Source organism: Pleurodeles waltl, chromosome 4_1 (assembly GCF_031143425.1).
Source record: "Pleurodeles waltl isolate 20211129_DDA chromosome 4_1, aPleWal1.hap1.20221129, whole genome shotgun sequence".
Taxonomy (NCBI): Eukaryota; Metazoa; Chordata; class Amphibia; order Caudata; family Salamandridae; genus Pleurodeles; species Pleurodeles waltl.
The window spans coordinates 587,697,298-587,723,975 of NC_090442.1; the positions used below are offsets into that span (position 1 = coordinate 587,697,298).

General features: G+C 45.3%; 1 protein-coding gene across 2 annotated transcripts in view; it reads left to right on the top strand.

The window, feature by feature from the left end:
• APPL2 (adaptor protein, phosphotyrosine interacting with PH domain and leucine zipper 2) overlaps positions 1-26,678 on the top strand; it is a 512,959-nt gene that overhangs the window by 274,816 nt on the left and 211,465 nt on the right. The window lies entirely within an intron of this gene.

Consider the following 26,678-nt stretch of genomic DNA (forward strand, 5'->3'; position numbering starts at 1 on the left):
GAGGTGCTGTAATCTAACAACATACTACCTTGTAGCTCCATATTCACTTTTGTATACTAGCTTATACTAGGTGCCTGCAAGGGCAAACATGTATACAGCCTCTCGTTGCTGTTCTGGTCCCACTCATCTATATAATAATAATAGAGATAGTGTCTACATCATACTTTCATTTCACTTTTTAGGTTGTAGTTTCGATTTAAATTTGCATATTTAGCCAAACAGCAAGTGTCTAACAGATATTGTTTCTTTTTGTATTGTAATGACCCCTCACCAACTCCGGTAAGAACCTAGAAAAAAAGAAAAGGAATTTTAAGATTTCATCTGCTAATTAGGGCCCAAACTTCATCGCAATCATTTAGTCCAGTTTTGACTGTCTGAAATTTTTCAATCAATCTTGCTTCCAATTTCAGCAGCCTTGTCATCGTTGTTGGTCTATCCGCTTTAGGCTGTACCCCAGCCAACACTGTCCATCGGATATCATCTGCTTTATGATCAAATTCCAAAAAATGTTCGACTAGCGGTGCTCCTTTTATAGCACATTTGATTCTTGACCGGTGCTGGAGAATGCGACTTTTCACTGCTTGTGAGGTTTGCCCAATGTAGGCTCTGTTACATGGGCACAATATACAATAGATCACATTTTTTGTGTTACAGTTTGAGAAGTCATATTGTACATGCTTTCTACCATTTATTACTACCTCTTTCGAGTCTTGCGTGAATTGTCATGCTATGCATTTACAACACCTGAAATGTCCCTGGACTGTTGGAAGCTGCAACATTGCCCTCAAGTCTTTCTTGTCTGTTTTTTTCTCTGCAGCTTGCACCCACTGATCTTTTAAACTGCGCGCTTTCTTAAAAGAGAACAATGGTTTCTCAATATTTAGATCTTTGATAATTCGCCAATTCTTTTCTATAATCCTACGGACCTTATTGGCCTTTGGGCTAAATGTCAATACACACATCAAAGGGATTTCTATCGTTTGTTTTTTAGGCGTAAGAAGTGTTTCCCTTGGGGTAAACCATGCTCTTTTGGCAGCCGCTTTGACTAGCTTTTTTGGGTACCCTCTGGCTATTAGTTTTTTCATCAATTCTTCAGCGTTACAAAAATAATCGTTTTTATCTGTACAATTTCTTCTTATCCTTAGAAATTGCCCATACAGCAAATTCTCTTTAAGAGTTCTGGGATGTCCGCTAGAATACAGGGAGTGCAGAATTATTAGGCAAGTTGTATTTTTGAGGATTAATTTTATTATTGAACAACAACCATGTTCTCAATGAACCCAAAAAACTCATTAATATCAAAGCTGAATATTTTTGGAAGTAGTTTTCAGTTTGTTTTTAGTTTTAGCTATCTTAGGGGGATATCTGTGTGTGCAGGTTACTATTACTGTGCATAATTATTAGGCAACTTAACAAAAAAAAATATATACCCATTTCAATTCTTTATTATTACCAGTGAAACCAATATAACATCTCAACATTCACAAATATACATTTCTGACATTCAAAAACAAAACAAAAACAAAACAGTGACCAATATAGCCACCTTTCTGTGCAAGGACACTCAAAAGCCTGCCATCCATGGATTCTGTCACTGTTTTGATCTGTTCACCATCAACATTGCGTGCAGCAGCAACCACAGCCTCCCAGACACTGTTCAGAGAGGTGTACTGTTTTCCCTCCTTGTAAATCTCACATTTGATGATGGACCACAGGTTCTCAATGGGGTTCAGATCAAGTGAACAAGGAGGCCATGTCATTAGATTTCCTTCTTTTATACCCTTTCTTGCCAGCCACGCTGTGGAGTACTTGGACGCGTGTGATGGAGCATTGTCCTGCATGAAAATCATGTTTTTCTTGAAGGATGCAGACTTCTTCCTGTACCACTGCTTGAAGAAGGTGTCTTCCAGGAACTGGCAGTAGGACTGGGAGTTGAGCTTGACTCCATCCTCAACCCGAAAAGGCCCCACAAGCTCATCTTTGATGATACCAGCCCAAACCAGTACTCCACCTCCACCTTGCTGGCGTCTGAGTCGTACTGGAGCTCTCTGCCCTTTACCAATCCAGCCACGGGCCCATCCATCTGGCCCATCAAGACTCACTCTCATTTCATTAGTCCATAAAACCTTAGAAAAATCAGTCTTGAAATATTTCTTGGCCCAGTCTTGACGTTTCAGCTTGTGTGTCTTGTTCAGTGGTGGTCGTCTTTCAGCCTTTCTTACCTTGGCCATGTCTCTGAGTATTGCACACCTTGTGCTTTTGGGCACTCCAGTGATGTTGCAGCTCTGAAATATGGCCAAACTGGTGGCAAGTGGCATCGTGGCAGCTGCACGCTTGACTTTTCTCAGTTCATGGGCAGTTATTTTGCGCCTTGGTTTTTCCACACGCTTCTTGCGACCCTGTTGACTATTTTGAATGAAACGCTTGATTGTTCGATGATCACGCTTCAGAAGCTTTGCAATTTTAAGAGTGCTGCATCCCTCTGCAAGATATCTCACTATTTTTGACTTTTCTGAGCCTGTCAAGTCCTTCTTTTGACCCATTTTGCCAAAGGAAAGGAAGTTGCCTAATAATTATGCACACCTGATATAGGGTGTTGATGTCATTAGACCACACCCCTTCTCATTACAGAGATGCACATCACCTAATATGCTTAATTGGTAGTAGGCTTTCGAGCCTATACAGCTTGGAGTAAGACAACATGCATAAAGAGGATGATGTGGTCAAAATACTCATTTGCCTAATAATTCTGCACTCCCTGTAATGTAGCAGTGTATTGCGGTCTGTCGGTTTTTTTATATAGACTTACTTCTAGCTTACCATTCCTAGACAGGATCCATAAATCCAAAAAGTTGATTTTTGATTTATCTTTACTCATGGTAAAGTTGAAGTCAGCTGTGCGTTGGTTAAGCCAATTAAAAAAAGAATCTAGCATGACTTCCGGGCCTTCCCAAATCATTAGGATGTCATCTATGTATCTAAAACATTGGGAAATGTATATTTTAAACGGGTTGGCTTGTTCATAGATCCATTTTTGCTCGAAACAATCCATCACCAAATTGGCGATTTCTGGGGCAAAGCTACACCCCATTGCTACTCCTTTCACTTGCCGGTATAGTCTTTCATTGAATTTAAAGAAATTGTTTTTCAGACATAGTGTCGCTAACCGACTAGGAAATCTGTAGGAGTGCTCGCTGGCTCTGTATTGTCATTCAGAATCTGTTTGATAATCTCTAATGCCTCGTCTTGTGGGATATTTGTATATAGAGACTCAATATCAAAAGTGACCAAGATGTGTTTCTCATCATTATATGTTAAATTTTCAATCTTATTGATAATATCCATAGAGTCTCGAACATAAGCTGGCGTCTTAACTACAAACGGTTTAAAAAAAACGTCAACAAATTGGGCAAGAGGCACCAAAATGGATCCACACGCCGAGACTATCCGTCTCCCTGGTGGTTCTTCTATATTTTTATGTATCTTCGGTAGGATATAGAAGCACGGAATCATTCCATCGTTTTGATTTAGAAATTCAAATTCTTTTTTGCTAATCCACCCGTGCTCTCTAGCTGTCTGTATCAATATATCAGTCTGGTTCTGAACTTGTTTAGGTGTACTAGCTGCCAACTCACGGTAATGTGTTCGGTTGTCTAACTGTCTCATTACCTCTTTATTATATTGTTCCAACCCCCAGATCACAATGCCACCTCCTTTATCGGCTGGTTTAATTACAATGTCTTTGTTCTCAGCCAAATTCGAGATAGCTTCTTTTTCTATTTTAGAGCAATTGTCTTTAAAATACGTCTTTTTGGAGTTAAGAGAATCCAGTTCCTTCAGCACTAAATCTTCAAAGACCTTAATTTCTCTGGGCATATCATTTCTTTCAGGTAAAAAGGTCGATTTTGGTTTAAGACCACTGTTTGAGCTCTCTTCTTGTGGAGTTACTGAGCTAAAAAACGACCTCAATCTGACTTTACGGAGGAAATTAAGTACTTCTATTTTACTGTCTATAGGGTCCTGATTTCTGATTGGAACAAAGGACAAGCCTTTGCTCAGTACCTGTTTCTCTACCTGTGAAAGAGGGTATGAAGATAAGTTGTAAATAGGGATAGGGTCACCTGATTTCATTATTGCCTCCTGTAAACTCTCCTCCTGGTCCGAAAGAAATTCTGATCTTGAAATTGACCCCTGGGGATCCCTCCCCCTCTTGTCCCTCTCCGGTTGCCTCTGCCTAAAAAAGGTTGTGCCGGAGGGAATGTCGCTTGTGCCTCTAACTCGGAGTCAAAAGAAGTGTCTGAAAAGAAAATTACAGGTGATTAGCCACGCTTTATTACAACCTTGAATGATGGATTTAAAGCTTACTCAGGCTGCATCCTAATCCATCATTATTTTTCATACCATGCCACATCAGTTTAGACACAGCTTTACGCAAATCGGTCGTGATCCTGCTCCAGTAGGAACAGTCCAGCCTGAACTGCCAAGGTAGGTCCTCCCTGAACTGGAACACAAGCAACCAAGGTCTGGCTTTGCTCTTTTTATGGGTTCATCACATGATACAGCTTGGTTCCAGTGACACAGTGTGCATGGGACCGACATCTCAGTATACCCACCCCACTTAGGATGATATACTGAACTATACAAATACACAGAATGCATCCCAATTGATCGTTATTTTGCACACCTCAGTTTGGACCCAGCTATATGTAAATCAGTCTTGACCTTGCTCCAATGGGAACAGTCTAGCAACTGCAGACAAAATAACTACTTTTAGCTGAATGTGAACAATGTGTACAAGCTTTATGCAGTCACTCATAGTAAAGGGAGCATATGGGTAAAGTGGTCTGATACATTACCACATGGCGTACTATGTGGTGCACAGAACAAACTGTAAGTGACAATTTAACAGACTAAAGAATGAAGCATGCTGACCAAAATTCCCCTCTGTGTTTGTATATTATGTATGTTACTTTGGGAAAACAATGGTGGTACTGCTAAATGTGTCTCAAGGGCCAAACCTAAAAAAGTGAGAAAGACACAACAAACATTATGTTTTTTCTTGCAGCCCTGGGTACCTCATTAGATCCCTGAACTGCCTATCTTGTGGTGTAGTTATTTTTGGACTGAAGTGTTATTGCTTTTCTGACTGTATAGACGTTCTCTGCTGCATTCTCATTCACTATAGAAAGAGTGTTATTATTCAGTATTTCTTGCCTAATCTGCATCACCCCACCTGCACAAGTGCCCAGCCAGTGTCATGTGTCATAGCCTGGTTTTGAAACCTCCCGCTCTCTGATGCCAGATCCACCCCGAGTCTGGTATTGTGGTGAGATCAATGATCTGTTGAGGTGGATTGCCAAGTACAGGTTTAAGCCAGGAGGTTCAAGTCGATACAGAATGGACACGGTGAAACGGACCAACATCTCTGTGTTGTAACCCAGAGTCACCATTTGGTTGCTTAGTGAACCTCAAGGCTTTAACCCTGATAGAGGTAATGTGGGTGCAATACATAGCATACAGAATTAGCTGTAGACAAAAACACTGTGATGTCACTATAAAGATCATTAAAATATAGCAGGTGTTCCACACTTGTGACTACATGACCTCCAAGTAAAAAAAAAAAAAAAAAAAAAAAAAGAATACCCAAATGGAATAAGATGCAATCAAAAGGCACAGTTAAAAAGTTATCTTGTATACATTAAACATTTTTATAGAGCCCCACTGAATCCTTTGGCAAGAGACAAGTGTTTTGGAAAATATTTTTCTTAACAGAGGTCCTGCGAAGGTCAACGCAGGGAAAAGACTGCAAAAGTTTCCAAAGATTACATCATAAATATTTAGGTACAGTGGAGGCCTCGGTGCTAAACTAATCAACATCTAACGCAGAATAATAATATTCCCCGGAGTACCATCTTTCTGTTCTTATACATCAAAACTAAATTGTTTGCACAATGGTAGACCAAAAGGTGACTGGAATAACAGCATTACAAGCAGCACTAGTACTTGAAGCATTGAAAAATGTTCAGTGTGGTAGGTTTAGAACTTAGGGTTGGGTCAGACAGGTCACGATGGCTTACGATTGAGCTTTGTATCAAGTCCACAAGTGGATTCGGTTGTTGCAGTACTTTGGTTCTGGGGGAAATATCTATGATTTACTTGGCCTTTGTCCTAGATTTCATCTAAACAGTGTTCTATAACATGTATGGCTGTAGATACACGTTTTGCATAAGTCTGCCATCTCGTGTTGGGTTCAAAGTGTTACGAGTTGTTTTGGCGTGCAGAATCTTTTAGAGTCAAGAGATCAAGTGACTACTCCTCTCTGTGATACTACATATGGGATTCAAATCCTTTGTTAGATTGTTTATCTCAGCTGTCGGGTCCGGATGTGTGTTACTGGTACTCTGGTATTTCCTCGGCTCGATCTATTCCGAACTGTTCTCTGCTTTCTTTCTTTCAGCTCTCGTATTGTAATTCGATTGAGTTTTCTATGTATCTTGTGGTCGGCCCGAATTTCCGCACCAGGAGCCGGCTTACCGCCCTTTGGGGCATCCACGCCCATCTCGGGCCTAATTTTCCATGTGGTGTTGGACTATGCTGCTGCTGATGGAACTTAGTCCATTTCCCTTTTGCCCTCGATGCCACTCGAAAATCCCCTACACCGACCAACATCTGGGGTGTAATTTGTGTCTCTCCCTGGCCACAACGAACAAACCTGTGATGCCTGCTGTTTCTTTTGATCCAAGAAGACACTTCGGGACTGAAGAGCCTGTAGGTTGGAGATGGCATCTAAAACACCAGCTGACACTCTGGATATCTTCAGGAGAAGAACACGCGCAATAGGAGCCGGAACAGGAGGAGGCCTTCTCCATTGAAGGTTAAGGGGCATATTTATACTCTGTTTGCGCCGAATGTGTGTCAAACATTTTGACGCACATTTGGCGCAAACCGTGCACCATATTTAAACTTTGACGCCCGAGCCCGCGGACGTCAAAATTCCTCCGTGTGCATCATTTTTTGGATGCGGGAAACTGCCTTGCATTAATGACATGCAAGGCAGGCGTTCCCACCCAAAAAATGACTTTAAGGCCTGTGTGCCTTATTTATACTCCAGCGTCATTTTGATGCACAGGAGGGGGCAGTCCTTAAAAAAAGGCGCACAGCCTGATGTGCATCGTTTTTTAACGCCTGGGTCAGGGCAGGCGTTAAGGGACCTGTGTGCTCACTTCCATGGTCTCTGACCATGGAATGAGCCCAGAGGTGCCCTTCCCTGCCCCCAGGGACACCCCCTGCCACCCTCGCCCACCCCTGGAGGACACCCATGGATGGGGGGACCCATCCCTGCTAAGTACAGGTAAGTTGAGGTAAGTATTTTTTTTTTTTTTTTTAAAGTGGCACAGGGGGGCCTAATTTGGGCCCCCCTACATGCCACTGTGCCTAATGACCATGCCCAGGGGACAGAAGGCCCTGGGCAGGGCCATTGGCCAAGGGGGCATGACTTCTGTCTTTGCTAAGACAGGAGTCACTTCAGTGGGGGTTGTGCATCAAAAGATGGCGCAAGTCCGGTTTGAGGCATGTTATGTTATGCAATTTGTAAAGCGCATGGCTGCCCTGAGGCTTCCCAGCGCTAGCGGATTAGATCAAAGATCAAGGTTAGCATAAATGACAGTAAGTTCTAAAACAGCCAAGTTTTAAGTTCCTTACGGAAGCTGTATTCCTGGCTTATGAGCAGGAGTCTAAGAGGAAGGGAATTCCACAGCTTGGCCCCCAGATAGGCCATCGTGGCCACACCCCATCTAACTTTTTTAAATCTTGGAAGGGAGGCCAGAGCTGAGGAGGGTGATCTGAGAGTCCTATTCGGCCTGTAGAAAGAGGTGAGGGCTCTTAATAGCGGTGGCCCACAATTGTGAAGAGACCTGTGAATACAGCACAAGGCTTTGAATTTAATCCACTGTTCCACCGGCAAACAATGCAGTGAAACTAATGCTGGTTTCGCCGAGGTATGTCTAGGGATATCTAACAGAAGGCGTGCTGCTGCATTTTGTACCCGCTGCAGCTTCTTTATCACATATAGGGGCGAACCAAGAAATATGCCATTACCATAATCAAGTCTTGAAAGGATGGTGGCTTGAATGATAAGACTTTTTGCCAAATAAGGAAGAATTGTAAAAACCTTCCTCAGAAGTCTCAGCATGCCAAAACAAGAGGCCGATATATGTTTGGCATGCTGGTCCAACGTTAGCCCGGGATCCGGCCATGTCCCTAAGCTCTTGATGCATTTCTTTGGGGATGGAAAGTCAGCTAGAGCACTAGGAATCGTGAGTGACTTACTCGGGCCTGGGTCATACCCCAAAATCATAAGTTCTGTCTTGTCACTGTTAAGTTGTAGTCTGCGATCCATCATCCATCCTGTAACTGCCTGTGAGCAAGAAGTCAATGAAGAGCCATCCGTATTGGTGTTATCTGAGAAGGATACCACCAGTTGGGTGTCATCCGCGGAAGATACCATAGACAGGCCAAAGGATTCGACCAAGTCCGCCAGAGGGGCCATATATATGTTAAAAAGCGTAGGGCTAAGCGACGAGCCCTGGGGTACACCACAACTGGAATAAAATGTGTCTGAATAATAAGATTGATCAAGGGCCTGAAAAGTTCTGCCCTCTAGAAAGGAGGTCAGCCATGATTGAGGGTGCCCCTCTATTCCAGTGTTCCTCATCCTTATACTCAACACTTGATGGTCTACGGTGTCAAAGGCCGTACTCAGATCCAAAAGTATAACTGCAGTTGTATGGCCAAGATCCATGACATTCCTTGCCTCTTCCATAACTGCAATCGGTGCCGTTTCTGTGCTGTGCCGGGGTCTAAAACCCGTTTGTGTGGGATGGAGACAGTTATGTGTTTCCAGAAAAGTGGAAAGTTGAGTATTGATATGTTTGTCTAGAATTTGGGCCGGTGTCGGTAGTAGAGATATCGGTCTGTAGGTCTTGAGATCTGCCATGTCCAGGGAAGCCTTCTTTTATAATGGTTTGACCACGGCATGCTTCCACTGATCTGGAACTAAACCTCTGGCTATTGAGGCATTCAGCATGTCCGTCAGAGCTAGACCAATAACTGTCAAACCCCACACAATTATCTGTGGGGGAGCTGGGTCGAAGGGGGATCCCGACTTAAGTGACTTGAGCAACACGTCCACTTGCTCCTGAGGAAGGGGAATAAACTGAGCAATCATAGCTATACCCTTCCTTATGGTCGTGATCTGTTCTTCTGATATAGGTGTATTCTTAGAAAAGTTGGAGTAGATATTCAGAATTTTATGTTGAAAGAACCTAGCTAACTGATTGCTATATACTGCAGAGGCTTTAGTAGGATTCTCTTCAACCGGGACTTGGAAAATTTCTTTTAGCACCTGAAACACCTCTTTGGGGGAATTGTCAGCTTCTCCAATTCTATCAGCATAGTAGGAGCTCTGAGCTATTTTTATCTCCTTCTGATACACTCTGATAGCTTTCCTATAACTGTCCCTATCCTCTAAAGCATAGGATTTTCTCCACCTTCTTTCCAACCTTTTACAATTTTCCTTAAGAAGGTGCAAATTGGAGGTATACCACCGGGTACTGTCTTTCATACGTGGGCCGTTTTTAGCCCTTAAAGGCAAGACTGCGTCCAAACTCTCGATGATCCAATCATTAAAAGTCTTTACATCGAGGCTCATGTTATTAAGGGACAAAGGTTTACTATTTTCCAATTCCCTGGTCCAATCCATGACACTAAGCTTAAGCCAACATCTACCCACCTGAGCAGGAGGCTTGTGGCTATTCCAATTAGTACCGGTGGCTAAATCGATTGTGACTAGGAAATGGTCTGACCAAGCCAAAGGTGCGGGGGTTTAGTGGTAAGGGAGGTCAAGTTACTGAACACTAGATCAATAGTGTGGCCATGTTCATGATTTTTGCCTCAAACCTGACTTGCACCATTTTTTGACGCACAACAACCATTTTCCCCTACGCCGGCGCTGCCTGGTTTGAGTCATTTGTTTTTACTCAGACCAGTTCGCAGCGCCGGCTAACGTCATTCCTTAAATAAGGCGCCCGCATGGCACGTAGGAATGGCGTTAGCCAGCCGTAAAATGTTTGACGCAAACCAGCACCGGCGCTGGTTTGCGTCAAAAAGTATAAATATGGGCCTCAGTGTCATGCGTTGTAGGAAGTTGGCTCTGTATATACTATCTCAAAGTGAGAGATAGTGTACAAAGAGTCCAAGGGTTCCCCTTAGAGGTTGATAGTGACAATAATAGACAATACTAATACTCTATTTGTGGTAGTGTGGTCGAGCAGTAGGCTTATCAGAGGGTAGTGTTAAGCATTTGTTGTACACACACAGGCAATAAATGGGAACACACACTCAAAGACTTAACTCCAGCCCAATAGGTTTTTATATAGAAAAATATTACTTTCTCAATTTATTTTAGAACCACAAGATTCAGAATTCAAGTAAGTACATACATTGTAAGGTACTTGGCATAGGTAAATATAGAACTTTGAAGTAAAACAGTAATGTACACAGTTTTGTGTAAAATGGCAATAAGCTATTTTAAAAGTGGACATAGTGCAAAATTTAACCGTTCCTGGGGGAGGTAAGTCCAAGTTAGTTTAGCAGGTAAGTAAATCACTTACAATTTCAGTCTCCGGGTCGCAGACAGCCCATCTTTGGGGGTTCAATTCAACCCCAAACACCCAGTACCAGAAACACAGGGCCGGTCAGGTGCAGAGGTCAAAGAGGGGCTCAAATAGCATAGGCGCCTATGGAGACTAGGGGTGCTCCAGTTCCAGTCTGCTGACAGGTAAGTATCTGCGTCCTTGGGGAGCAGACCGGGGGGGGGGTTGTTAGAGCACTGGGAGGGTCCCAAACAGGCACACAAAATACACCCTCAGCGACACAGGGGCAGCCAGGTACAGTGTGCAAACACAGCGTCGGGTTTTCTATTGAAATCAATTGAGGGACCCGGGGGTCACTCTGGGGATGCAGGCAGGGCGCATAGGGGCTTCTCGGGCCAGCCACAGACTGGGCAAAGATGAGAGCTGCAAGCTGGTCACTCCTGCACCGGTAGTTGTTCCTCTCGGACCTTGGGGCAGCGGGTGCAGTGCTTCTTCCAGGCGTCGGGTTCTTTGTTACGGGGCAGTCAGAGGGAGCCTCTGAATTCTCTCTGCAGGCTTCACCATGGGGGTGCAGGTAGGTCATCTCGGGGTGGCCACCTCGTGGGAGTCGCCTGGGGATCCTGGTTGCAGTGTTGGTTTCTCTGGACATGAGCCAGGGGCGTTGGGTGCAGTGCATTGGGGACTCGCGCTTCAGGAGTGAGGCTGGAGTCCTGTAAAGATGTTTTCTTCTTTGTTGTTTAGACAGAGCTGCTGTCCACAAGAGTTTCTTGGTCCTTTGGGTTCCAGGGCAGTCCTCTGATTCGGCAGAAGTCGCTGGTCCCGCTGGATGCTTCGCTGTTGCTGGTTCTTTGTATCTGGAGACAGGCCAGTAGGGCTGGGCCCAAAGCAGTTGTCGTCTCCGTCTTTTCTGTGGAGTTTTCAGGTCAGAAGTCCTTTTTCTTGTTAGGTCATCAGGAATCTGTTTTCCTGGGTTCAGGGTCACCCCTAAATACTAAATTTAGGGGGTGTTTAGGGCTGGAGGGCAGTAGCCAATGGCTACTGTCCCTGAAGGTGGCTACACCCTCCTTGTGCCTCCTCCCTTTGGGGAGGGGGGCACATCCCTAGCACTATTGGGCTAAATCGTCTAAAGCAAGATGGAAGATTTTCTAAGGAAGGGGTCACCTCAGCTCAGGACACCTTAGGGGCTGTCCTGGCTGGAGGGTGACTCTTCCTTGTTTTTCTCATTATCTCCTCCGGGCTTCCTGCCAAAAGTGGGGGCTGTGTCTGAGGGGGGATGGGGTGTGGGGGGGGGGCGGACATCTCCAATAGCTGGAGTGCCCTGGGGCTTTGTAACACCAGGCTTGAGCCTTTGAGGCTCACCACCAGGTGTTACATTTCCTGCAGGGGGAAGGTGTGAGGCACCTCAACCTAGGACAGGCGTTGTCCCTGGTCACAGAGTGCACATAGCCTCTCACCCCATGTGGCCAGAAGTTAGTCTGGAAGTGGCCGGCTGGCAGAGACCGGTCAGCCTAGCACTACCAGTAGGGCTGGCATGCAGGGGACATCTTTAAGATACCCTCTGAGAGCATTTCTCAATAAATCCCACACTGGCATCCTCAGTGTGGATTTTTTGTGCTGAGAAGTTTAATACCAAACTTCCCAGTATTCAGTGTAGCCAATATGGAACTGTGGAGTTTGTGTTTGACCATATACTCTTTATGGCTACCTTGCACTTACAATGTCTAAGAATTGGCTTAAACACTATAGGGGCATAATGCTCATGCATCTATGCCCTCAGCTGTGGTATAGTGCACCCTGCCTTAGGGCTGTAAGCCCTGCTAGAGGGGTGACTTACCTATGCCACAGGCTGTAGGCATGGCACTCTGAGGGGAGTGCCATGTCGACTTAGTCTTTTTCTCCTCACCACCACACACAAGCTGTGAAGCAGTGTGCATGTGAGGGGTCCCCAAGGTGGCATAATACATGCAGCAGCATTTAGAGACATTCCCTGGCCACAGGACCCTTGGTACCAGGGTTACCAGTTACAAGGGCCTTAACTGTGTGCCAGGGCTGTGCCAATTGTGGGAACAAAGGTACAGTTTTAGAGAAAGAACACTGGTGCTGGGGCCTGGTTAGCAAGCCCCCAGCACACTTTCAATCATAACTAGCATCAACGAAAGGGAAAAAGTTAGGGGATAACCATGCCAACAGTGGCATTTTCCTACATGCGTCCAATCCAACATCGAGAGCCAGCCAGTCACCTCCGCGCAATACATGAGTAGAACTGCCCCTGCTCTCCATACAGAAACTTTAAAGAAGCCCTAGAAGCAGGTCCCTGGACCGCCACTGCCTTCGGGCCATGGTTGGATCTGAAAATCATCTTCGGATGTCCGGCCCTCCAGCTTAGCATCGAAAACAGCCAAAACATCTGCAGCAGTGACCTTCGGCTCAGCAACATCGCAGACAGTTTGGGATCGAGCAGATCCATCGGCCTGAGCGCTTCGGCACCAAGAAAAAAAAACCGCTGCAATCACTTCAGAGCTGACAGCTTCGAGTCAACACAAGATTTCGGCACCAAATACTTTGGAACATAAGACTATACCTTCCAAAGGCTCCAGTCATTCCTCTGAAACCGCTTCACCAGTGGCGCTCATCTTAGAAATAATGGACGCTCTTCAGCACCAACTCCATATTCAGAAAGTAACAGGGAGAATAATTTCTTCCCCTCCTGTTGCAATCAAAAGAAAGCTCGCCTTTGAAGAGGCCTTGAACACTGCTCCTCACCCTAAAAAGGTCTCCAAGGACAAGGCTCCAGTTCAACCTCAGCCTTCTCCACCACACTCACCAGTGCTTCCTTCTACTCCTCCATCACCTCCCCAATCTCGTACACCACAGTTTTCACCGCAGGGTTCACTACCGCCTCACGGAGATGATTTCAGTAACATTCCACAGGACATAGACCAATGTGATTCATACGATCCAGATCCCATCCTGCCAAATGATCCTGACTTATATCCAGCACTGCCATCGCCATCTGAAGACACAACATCATATCAACAGGTCATAGCAAGGCCAGCCACATACCACAATGTCCAGCTGCCCACTGATACTGTTGAAGAGGATTTCCTCTTCAACACTCTCAGTAACACACATAAAGACAGTCAGTTTTCACCCATGTTGCCAGGCATGCTTAGACATGCCAATGATATTTTAAAGAACCCGTAAAGTCTCGGGTTATCACCTCAAGGGTGGATAAGAAATACAAGGCTTTACCCACAGATCTTTTATTTACAGAGGCTCAAATCCCTCCTGACTCCATAGTCATTAATACAGCATGAAAAAGTGCTAATAGTCAATCCACAGGAGATGCACCCCCTCCTGATAAGGAAAGTAAAAACCTAGATGCAGTGGGAAAAAGAGTGTCTGCACAAGCTGCCAATAATTGACGTATCAACATCGCAAAAGGACACAAGAGTTTCAGAGGCTCAAACCATCTCTAATAATTCTGTTAGGTGTGCTACTGATGCTGCAGATACTGCAGCACATGGTTTTACCACTAGTGTCATTATACATAGGAACGCTAGGCTTAGGTGTTCAGGATTCAAGCCAGAAATACAACAAACAGTCCTCAGCATGGCCTTTGGTAGGAAACACTTATTTAGCCAAGAAGTAGACTACACTTTTAAAATTTTGAAAAGACTCAGAGACAGCAAAGGCTATGGGGGCATTACTCACCATCACACAATGTGGCAATTTTCCTCAGCCACAATTCAGGGGAGACATCAAACCATCCTCTACCGAGCCTTTCACCTCTCAAAACAAACAAGGTTCCCATTTCTACAATAGATGTTCCTTTAGAGGATCCCACAGAGGTGCAAACAACAAGGGCCTAGGAAAGCTATCCACCTCCAGGGGCTCTGCCTCCACTGCACACCAGTGACTATTTACACCTTCCACCACCTCACACCTATCCAGTAGCGGGAAGACTCATAAGTGTCTAACCACAATGGTTCAACATCACCACAGACCAGTGGGATCGCTCTATTATCCAACATGGTTACTGTCTGCAACTCACTTCCACTCCACCAAGTATTCCCCCTCCCATTCACAACTTCTTTCTCTTCTCAAAAAAGAGGTGCAATCCATTTTTCCTAAAGTGGCTATAAAACTAGTCCCCTTCTCACAGCAAGGGTCAGGAGTATGCTCGCTATACTTCCTTTTACCAAAGAATGACAGATCACTCAGGCCAATTCTTGATCTCAGACCACTAAATCTCTACATTCCCTCAAATCATTTCCATGTGGTCACTCTCCAAGATGTCATTCCACTGTTACAGCAAGGCGACTTTATGACAGCTTTAGCTCTAAAGGACGCTTACTTTCATATTCCCATTCACTCAGCACACTGCAAATATCTCAGATTCGTAATTGCGGGAAAACATTATCAGTTCAAGATTTTACCTTTCAGGGTTAGAACCGCTCCCACGGTCTTCACAAAATGTCTAGCAGTAGTTGCTGCATATCTCTGACGTCAACACATTCAGCCCTTGCCTTACTTAGACGATTGGCTCATCAAAGCCAGTATGTTACAACACTGTCAACGTCACACTTAGATCACAGTGGATCTCCTTCACACTCTGGGATTCATGATCAACTTTCTCAAATCCCATCTCCAACCTTTAAAGATACAGTCTTATCTAGGAGCATTGCTCGATGCACAGACAGGGATAGCATATCCAACTCCAGCTCGAATTCAAACTTTTATTTCCCAGTTACAGGAAGACCACACTTGAACAGTGAAGATAGTGATGTAGCTATTAGGACTGTTGGCATCTTGCATAGCCATCTTACCTCATGGAAGATTACACATGAATCCGCTACAGCAATGTCTATCTCATCAGTGGTCTCTGTCAAAGGGTCATCTCCAAGATCTACTGTTGTTGGACCGCCAGACTTACTGCTCTCTGAAATGCTGGCACCCCACCAACAACTCCAAGGGGCGGCCCTTTCTGGACCCCGTGCCTCAGATCACTCTCACTACAGATGCATCACAGACAGGTTGGGAGCTCACTTCAACAACCTCACAATACAAGGTCTATGGGAATCCATTCAACAAGTTTCACATATCAATTACTTGTAGCTTCAAGCTGTTTTCCTAGCAATGAAGGCTTTTCTTCCACAGCTCTCCCACAAAGTGGTTCTAGTCCGTACAGACAACATGACAACCATGTATTATCTGCAAAAACAGGGGGGGTGGTCACATTCTTGTCAGTTGTCCCATCTCGCTCAAACAATATGGAAATGGGCAATTCACAACCACATTCACTTAGTGGCAGAGTATCTCCTCCCCGGCATGGGTAACCAATTTGCAGACCCTCTCAGCAGGATGCAACAAGTCCACAAATGGTAACTGCACCCACAAGTCCTTCAACAGTACTTTCTAAAATGGGGAACACCCCAAATAGATCTCTTCACCACCACAGAAAACATAAAATGCCAAAACTTTGCTTCCAGATACCCACACCCTCAGTCCAAGGGCAATGCTCTGGGATGTTTGCTTATGTTTTTCCGTCTCTCCCACTCATTCTGTCTCCAGTGCGCAAACGGAGACAAACCTCACTCACCATGATCATTGTAGCTCCCACATGGGCACGTCAATCTTGGTTCATTACACTTCTCAGCAGGATCTGTCCATAGTTCCTCACAAGAACTCGCTAATAGGCCGGACCTTCTCATTCGAAATCAAGGTCAGATAAAGCATCCACACCCCAAAAAGCTCAACCTTACAATATGGCTCCTGAAGTCATAGAGTTTGGTTATTTAAATTTACCGGCAGAATGCATGAAAATTCGTAAACAGGCATGTAAACCTACAACCAGACAGTGTTATGCTGACAAATGGAAAAGTTTTGTATTTTAATGTACGCCTAAGCATATTAACCCACTCAAAGCTTCAGTCTAAGACATTGTTTGCTATTTGCTGCATTTGCAAAAGGCAAATCTAGCATACTCATCTATTCGTTTTCATTATCGGCTATAGCTGCTTACCTCCAAAACAGACAACATATCTCTTTATTCAGAATTCCAGTCATCAAAGCCACCATGGAAGGCCTGAAAAGAGGAATTCCACCCAGGGTTCCTCCAGCACCATCCTGGAATCTTAATATTGTACTTATTATGCTCATGGGTCCATCTTTTGAGCCTATGCATGCTTGCACCTTACAGTTCCTTTCATGGAAAGTAGCTTTTTTAGTGGAGATCGCTTCCCTAAGACGAGTCAGTGAACTCCAGGCTCTAATTTTAGAAGAACAATTTTTTAAATTACACAGATATGGTAGTTCTCTGCACAAAACCTACATTTCTTCCAAAGGTAGTTTCAAAATTTCACATCAATCTGTCAGTTGAATTATCATTTTTTTTCCCACAGCCAGATTCAGTTGCACGGAGAGCTCTTAACACACAAGATGTAAAAAGGGCTCTTATGTATTATATTGACAGGACCAAGCAGTTTAGGAAATCTAAACAACTTTTTGTAGAATTTTAGAAACAACATTAAGGTTACCCAATATCATAAAATGGTACAGCCAGGTGGATAGTCAAATGTATTCACACTTCCTATGCCAAAGCCAAACAACAGTTTCCTATCACCCCTAGAGCACATTCCACCAGAAAGAAAGGTGCTCCTATGGCTTTTTTAGGTAACATCCCAATAGCAGACATATGAAAGCTGCTGCTTGGTCTACATCACACACATTTACCAAACATTTGTGTAGATGTTTTAGCACAACAACAAGCCAATGTTGGCCAAGCAGTGCTTATAACACTTTTTCAAGCAAATCCAACTCCTAAAGGCCAGCCACCGCTTAGTTGGAGAGACTGCTTTATGGTCTATGCAAAGCATGTGTATCTACAGCCACACCTGCCATCAAACAGAAAATGTTACTTACCCAGTAGATATCTGTTCATGTCATGTAGTGCTGTAGATTCATATGCACCCTCCCTGGACACCTGTAGCCGTTGTAGTTGCATTCTCATGTAAATATTGTATATATGTAATTCACTGCATGGGTGTAGGAAAATGGCTCCTTGTTGCAGCTATCCCCCCCCAACACCCTTTGCCTGAAATTGATGCTGACTTGACTGAGAAGTGTGCTGGGACTCTGCTAACCAGGCCCCAGCACTGGTGTTCTTTCACTAAAAATGTACCATTGTTTCCACAATTGGCACACCTCTGGCACACAGATAGGTCCCTTGTAAAAGGTACCAGTGGTACAAAGGGCCCTGTGACCAGGGAAGGTCCCAAAGGCTGCAGCATGTGTTGTGCCACCCTAAGGGACCCCTCACCTAACACATGCACACTGCCATTGAAGATAATGGGGCTTATTACAACTTTGGAGGAGGTGTTAATCCATCCCAAAAGTGATGGTAAAGTGACGGATATACCACCAGCCGTATTACGAGTCCATTATATCCTATGGAACTCGTAATACGGCTGGAGGTATATCCGTCACTTTACCGTCACTTTTGGGACGGATTAACACCTCCTCCAAAGTTGTAATCACCCCCTATGTGTGTTAGTGGGGTAAAATAGGTAAAGTCGACATGGCATCCCCCTCAGAATGCCATGCACACAAAATATTGCCTGTGGCATAGGTAAGTCACCCCTCTAGCAGGACTTAAAGCCCTAAGACAGGGTTCGTTCACCATACCACAGGTGAGGGCATAGCTGCATGAGCAATATGCCCCTACAGTGTCTAAATCCATTCCTAGATATTGTAAATACAATGTGGCCATATTAAGTATATTGTCTTGGAGTTTGACAAAATGAACTCTACAGTTCCATAATGCCTACACTGAACACTGGGAAGTTTTGTATCAAACTTCTCAGAATAATAAACCCACACTGATGCCAGTGCTGGATTCATTAAAAAAAAAGCACACAGAGGTGCCCCTTGTGTTTTACCCAGTCCTTCAGTGCAGGACTGGCTGGTCTGTGTCCACCTGCAGCTGAGGGACTAGTTTCTGACCCCCTGGGGTGTGAACCTTTGTACTCTCTGGGGCCAGAAGCAAAGCCTGCTCTGGGTGGAGGTGCTTCACACCTCCCCCTGCAGGAACTGTAATACCTAGCAATGAGCTTCAAAGGCACAGGCTTCGTGTTACAATGCCCCAGGGCACTGCAACTAGTGGAGATGCCCGCCCCCTGGACACGGCCCCCACTTTTAGAGGCAAGTCCGGGGTGATATGAGAAAATCAAGGAGGAGTCACCCCCTCAGCCAGGTCCACCCCTAAGGTGACCAGAGCTGAAGTGACCCCATCCTTGGAAATTCCTCCATCTTGTTTTGGAGGATTTGGCCTAATAGGGATAGGGATGAGCTCCCCTCCCCAAAGGGAGGGAGCATAAGGAGGATGTAGCCACCCTCAAGGACAGTAGCCATTGGCTACTGCCCTGTGACCCTATCACACACCTAAATTCACTATTTAGGGGTGACCCTGAACTCAGGACCTTAGATTCCTGACGACCTCACAAGAAGGAGGACTGCTTAGCGGAAACCCCAGCAGAGAAGGAAAGGAGACAACAACTCACTTGGCCCCAACCCTACCGGCCTGCCTCCTGCTTCAAAGAACCTGCAGAAGAAAAGCGACGCATCCTGCAGGTCCAGTGACTTATGAAAAACCTCCAGATGATTGCCTGCATCACAGAGGATCAAGAACTCCCATGGACAGCGGCCCTGTCCAAAGAATAAACCCTCTTTAAAGGGACTTTCAACTCACTCCAGAAGCATGAGTCCCCACCACTCTGCACCCGACGCCCCTGGCCCATTTCCAGAGAAACCAACAACCCAGGCGACTCTGACAATGTGTCCACCCTGGGCCAACCTCTCTGCACCCCCACCACAACGCCTGCAGAGGGAATCCTGAGGACCTCGCTAACTGGGACAGCCTGGGACGAAGAAATCCGACGCCTGGAAGAAGCACTGCACCCACAGCCCCCAGGCATGTGAAGAACTGACCACCGGTGCAGCAGTGACCAGCAGGCGGCCTACGCCCTGCCCAGTTAGTGGCTGGCCCGAAAAGCCACCCTGTGCCCTGCCTGCAACGTCTGAGTGACCCCCGGGTCCCTCCATTGAATCCTATTGCAAACCCGACGCTCTGTTTGCCCACTGCACCCGGCTGTCCTTGTGCCACTGAGGGTGTGTTTTGTGTGCCTACTTGGGACCCCCCAGTTCTCTACTAAACCCCCCTGGTCTGCTTCCCGAGGACGCAGGTACTTACCTGTCAGCAGACTAGAACCGGAGCACCCCCTGTCTCCATAGGCACCTATGTTATTTGGGCTCCTCTTTGACCTCTGCACCTGACCAGCCCTGTGTTGCTGGTGCTGGGTGTTTGGGGTTGACTTGAACCCTAAACGGTGGGGTACCTACTCCCTGGGAACTGAACTTGTAAGTACTTTACTTAACGCATTAACCTAACTGTACTTATCTCCCCCAGGAACTTTTGAATTTTGCAGTGTCCACTTTTAAAATAGCTTATTGCCATTTTATGCCAAACTGTGTACATTATTGTTTTGATTCAAAGTCCTATCTATACCTAAGCAAAGCACCTTACATTTAATTTACTTACCTGCAATTCGAATCTTATGGTTCTAAAATAAATTAAGAAAATAATATTTTTCTATAGAAAAACCTATTGGCCTAGAGGTAAGTCATTGAGTGTGTGTTCTCATTTATTGCCTGTCTGTGTACAACAAATGATCAACACTACCCTCTGATAAGCCTAACTGCTCGACCACAGTACCACAATTAGAGCATTAGTATTATCTATTATTGCCTCTGTCAAGCCTCTTGGGGAACTCCTGGACTCTGTGCACACTATCTCTCACTTTGAGATAGTATATACAGAGCCAGCTTCCTACAATGGACATCTTTTTCTTTGCTCTCTATACACTCTCTGTCTCACCCGCCTGCAGCAAAACAATCTAACAAAGGACTCGATGGCCATGCGCAGATCTTGTGACTCAAAAATATTCTTTGAACAAAACCAACTTGTAACACTCCAGACCAAACACTAGATGGCGAACTTATGCAAAGCTCCATCTGCCGGCTTGACGCCAACACTCTACGCACCCTCAACCCAGGAAGATCGTCAGCGTGCCAGCTCGCTGACCCTAGAAACACTCATCGACCTATTTCATGCTGCGCATGCTCCAGCACCATCCAAGGACCACCTCCCGATCACCTACCAAGCACAGATGACCACCTCAAGTGCCTACTCCTCAACACACACTCCCTCTTCAAGCACGCAGTCAAATTCTGAGACCTCCTCGACTCAACTGCCCCGGACATCTCATACTCTACAAGGTGGTGCACCGCACTCCAGAAAGTTTATATCATAAAAAAAGAAAGAATGAGTCCAGTGTTCTGACAGTGCAGATAAGTAGTCTTTCCTTTTTAATGCTTCATAACAAGTCTGAGTTTTTGATTCCAAACAATTCCATAAGTGAAATAAGTCAAAATCAAGGGAAGTGAAGTACGGAAGCCATGTGTTCTTGCAATTCCATAAAATATTTGAGAAGTGCAGATGAACAGCCAACGCGTTTCGCCCAACAGAAGGGCTTCTTCAGGGCTGTAACGTAACCAGAAAAAAACATGTATATACTGTGCTATCCATTGCACACAAAAATTGTGACTACAAAAGTATATGAATATAAATCATGAAAATAATTCAAAAGGGAGCAGAACTGCATACCAACACATTGAGAGGAGTAATACGTCCATGCAGGGCATATGCAGGAACATGCAGGCACAAACAAGTATTGTGAATAGTATAAACCAAGTGATCAAACGATAGGTCAGATACTATAAAGGTTCGGAATTAATAGTGAGAGAATATGTGTATCAATTATATATAGTGAAAGTAAAGATAAAAATCCCAAAAGAGGGGAGACAGGAGGCATCCAAGTGGCGAAGTGTGTTAATAGAACCAAATATTGAGAAACTAATATGAAACATACCATGGAAGGTATCCAGTCAGAGATAAAAGTAGCAAATGTATCAAAAAGACGGATTCCTAAAGAGAAGCAAAACCAAAAAGTAAGGAAATAGTTGAAAATGTAAAAAAGAGAACAGACCATAAAATGTGTTCCATATAAAAAATTTAGCAGAACTCACATACCCCCCACCGGACGCTGCAGATGCCATTGAAGCCGCACACAATGTACACCGCTGGTTATCGGAATGCGGCAACACTGTAGCCCCCCTAAGGAAACCTCCAGGAAACAGACATAGCAAAACACCATAATGGTTTACGGCAGACCTTCAAGAATCCAAACGCTCCTGCAGACTGAAACGGAAATGGAGGAACAGCAAATCAACCGAAGACCACACAGCCTACAATAATGCAGTCACCATACACCTCCAGAACATCAGAGCCGCCAAAAAAGCTGCCATTCAAGAACTCCTCAGCACCAGCGCTCACAACAGCAAAGAGCTCTTCACCATTGTCATAGAGTTCACGAAACCCTGGACAGACACCTCATCCATTCCTCCCTCTCAAGACCTCTGCAATGACTTTGCCACCTTTTTTCACCATAAAATCCAGGACATTTACAAAGGCTTCAGTAACCGAAACCCCCTGCACCACCCACTAACACCACCACGGACCCAGCACCATACCAGATCCTGAACTCCTGGACCCCCATCACAAAGGAGGACACCCAAAGACTCATGAACTCCGTCCACTCTGGAGCACCCTTTGATCTGTGCCCTCATCATATCTTCAACCTGACCAGCTCCACCATAGCATCTGAGGTCTGCAGAACTATCAACTGATCCTTTGAGACCACCACCTTCCCATCAGACTGGACGCATGCCGAGATAAACCCACTGTTCAAGAAACCCACTGCCAACCCAAGGGTGCCGAGAAACTACAGACCCATCTCTCTGCTCCCTTTCCCAGCCAAAGTAACGGAAAAGGCTGTCAACCAGCAACTCATTGAATTCCTCGAGACACACCAAATCCTTGACCCATCCCAATCCTGATTCAGAAGCAATCACAGCACCGAAACAACTCCTAGCAGCCACTGACGACATACACTTCATACTAGGCCACGGAGGCAAGGCCACACGCATCCTCATTGACCTCTCTGCTGTGATTGACACCATCTCCCAATCCACCCTCTGTGACAGACTACACGACGCCGGCATCTGAGATAAAGCACTGGATTGGATCAGGCTCTTCCTCACCGAAAGAAAACAGAGTGTCAGATTACTGCTGTTCATGTCTGAACCCATTGACACATTCTGTGGCGTGCCCCAAGGATCATCACTCAGCCCAACGCTTTTCAACATCTACATGGACCCGCTAGCAAAGATCATCAAACAACATGGGCTAAACATAGTTTCCTACGCCAACTATAGCTCTCCCTGTCCAGTGACTCTGCAAAGGCCAAGAGAAATTTCCACAAATGGTTCAGAGCAGTCGTTGCCTGAATGGAAGCCAGCTGCCTCAAACTCAACTTGGACAAGGCAGAGATCCTCGTAATCGTCTCCACCCCTTCCACTTTGAACGACTCCTGGTGGCCCACCGCACTGGGAAATGCCCCCGCTCCCAAGGACCACGCACGCAATCTGGTCATCATCCTGGACTCTGCTCTATCCATGACCCGCTAAGTCAATGCGTCTCATTGTCCTGCTTCCACACCCTCCAACTCTTGCGAAAGATTTTCAAGTGGATCCCCTCTGACATGAGGAAGACAGTCACCCACACACTAGTCACTAGCAAACTGGACTGTGGCAACACACTTTATGCTGGTATCACCAGGAAACTAAAATCAAGACTACAAAGAATCCAGAATGCAGCAGCCAGACTCATCCTGAACATCCCTTGACACAGCCACACCTCAGAGACCTACACTGGCTCCCAGTCAACAAGTGCATCACATACAGACTCCTGATCCACACCTACAAGGCACTACACAACATAGGACCGGCATACCTCAACCACCTCCTCGCTTTCTACGTACCCAACAGACATTTCCGTTCTTTCCAGCTCGTCCTTGCAGCCGTTCCCAAGATCCAGAAAATCACTGCAGGAGGAAGATCCTTCTCCTACCTTGCAGCCCAGACATGGAACACGCTACCACTCAAGCTCGCTCAGGCCGCATCACTGAAGCAGTTCAGGAAGGACTTCAAGACCTGGCTCTTGGATTGAGCAGCACGCACGCAAACAGCACTTTGAGACCCTACAGGTGATTAGCTGTGCTTTAAAAATCACTGATCGATTGATTGAAAGCATGTGAATCTACAGCACTACATGCCACAAACAGTTGTCTCCTGGGTAAGTAACAGGTGTTTTTGTCTGGCCTTGTCCGAAACATTTATATGGTGCACACGTTTTCTTGCCTAAATCAGATTACTTGTATAGGGGAATCCTACTCTTTACCCATGAAGGGCTTGACATATTATTGGCTTGTTGGTATTTCAGGAAATCTCTGCAGTTCTTTGTCACATCTGCTCCACTTGCAGACATTGGCAGGTGGCCTAAATGGTTGTCCTTTAAGGATTGATGGAGAAAGTGATGAGATTGGTATTCTGTGATCCCGCCTGTCAACAGTGGCCTGTGTAAGACATGAAGAGCTGCCACCTGGTCTGAGCTGCGCATGTTCAGTAGTCCTTGTTTCACACCTGTTCTAGAGTTGTAGCCCAGTTAGTTGTTCTTCCATCTTGTACTTGAGCCTCGGCTTTTGTTCACTGGAGAGAGAACCATTAGCATCTGGGTTAGATTGTCTCAGTTTCTAAAAAGTAAAAGAAAGTTTAAGGTAACCGGAAATGTCTTGTGGCACGTGCTTGGGATAACTTGCATAGCTGGGCTATCCCTTGTCTTCGGGAGATTTGTTGTATCAGGGTGTATTTGTGGGAAGGAAAACTCATGAAAAATACATCCTTGGATACGTAGTAGATGCTTAATGTTTGTCTTGTATTGATTTTCAATTAATAAAAACATGACAATCTTCAAGGTGCATACTTATTCACAAGAATATTTCTTATTTTTAATTTGAAGAACTCAAGTAGGTTTGGGAAGTAAAAAAAAAAAAAAACGTACACACATTTTAATGTTTCCTTGTTAGGATTTCCAGAACAAAAGTACTCGTTAAGTCGAAATGAATAGAATGAAGCCAAAGTATTTCATTGGTCCTCCTCTTCACTAACACTTGTAGTTTTAATGCGCCTACTAATAGAGGATGTCCAAAAATATATCACTCTAATGACAAGGTAAAGGGAATCCTGTAAATTAACATTTATGTTTGCATGGTAGGGCAAAAAGTTATCAATTTGGGCTTTGAATAGCATATAGCATGTTTTCCTACAGGTGCAAAACGGGTTAAGCCTTTTGTAAATAGAGGACAGTCTGTGTTTCGAGGATCACATTTGCTTTTTCACCCCAAGCTCTGAAATTATTTCGAAAGCCGATGCACAGTTATATTGCAGGAGTGCACCCTGTGTAATGAGCAGAATGAGCAAGTGTATCTGATCTACCATGATACTGCTGATCTATTTGATGGTGACCTCACACGTGCAGTGTCCTCGATACGCTCACAATGGTTGTTCTGGAGGACACTCACTCTCTCTGTGGCTGGAAGGGTAGCGTTGGTGAAGTTGGTTATTCTTCCCCACCTATTCTATCATTTTACCAATCTCCACATATATCCTCCTCAGTCCTTTTTCCATACCCTCGATGGCATTGCATGTGATCTCATATACCATAACACACGGTTCAAAGTGGCATTGCGCAAATTTCAGTTGCCACCCACAGGTGGCGGATTGGCGGTCCCTGACTGAGAGCACTATTATCTGGCCTCCCCACTGCAGTGGGGGGGGGGAGATAGTTGCCGGGATTACAGTTATCTGACGCTGCCAATATTTCACCACCCTGGAGAATTTCACAGATATTGAGCCCATCCCATCCATGCTCTAAACACCGCACCCCTCAATCACTGCTATTGAGGTTAACACATGGCTGCTTTAAACGTAGCCTTTTTATGACGAGATACATGCAGCCATACCCCCCTGCACTTCCCTTTTTGGTATCCCCGGAGAGGAGATAGGTTGACCACGACTAGGGCCTACAAACGTTGAGGGACCTCTATCTCGACGGTACATTAAGGTCATTGGAAACCTTGCTAACAGAAGAGGGCCTCTCGCCTAGTCATTTCCTCCTCTAAAATTAACTGGTTGGAGCATTTGACACTGCCTGTGGTAAAATGCAGCTGGAATGGACAATACATCTCACGATACAGTACCTCCATGTTGCGAGTCGTCACCACACCCTAGTTTGCCAATTACGTCGCTCACATGCTGCTGCCTCCCTGTCCCCACTTCCCGTTCTGTGAGAGACTTATTTGGTCCGACCTTGCACTGATAGAGTGGACTGCTGTGACGGCATACCCTGCCCTTATACTGCGAAATGCTGCTTTTGGCTCATCCAGCATTACATGCTCCAAAGGGCCTTCCTTACACCGGCAAAAATCAATCGCTATTTTTTATCTGACAGATTCTGTCTGCCCCTGCTGCAATCAGTCCGATGCTGCCCTGTTACACATGTTATGGGATTGCCCTTCCCTCTACCAGTACTGGCATGACGTGAAATCCCGCCTAGCACTTTACACAGGCAGGCAAATACTGCACACATGGGAGTCCTGCCTACTAGATCTGAGCCATAGGACAACCACCAGATTCATCACTTTAGGCCCGATTCTGGCCAAGCGCCTCATTTCGTGAAGCTGTAAGCATTGTCACCATCGGTTCTTGCCTGGGAGATGTCTAAGCGAGCCTGTGCCAGCGCTGAGGGGGTGTCGCTGCTCAGGGAGGACACACGTGGTCTTCATAAGTACTTGCTAGCAGATAGTTGGGACACCATCCTAGACGCTTTCCAGAATTCACAATGCCCGGGAGACTCGTCTCCCTTCCTGCTGACGTCACCACCTGAGGTGACACGGGGCACGGTTACATATATCACCTGATTACACTGCACGCCGTTTCATGTATCCCCTT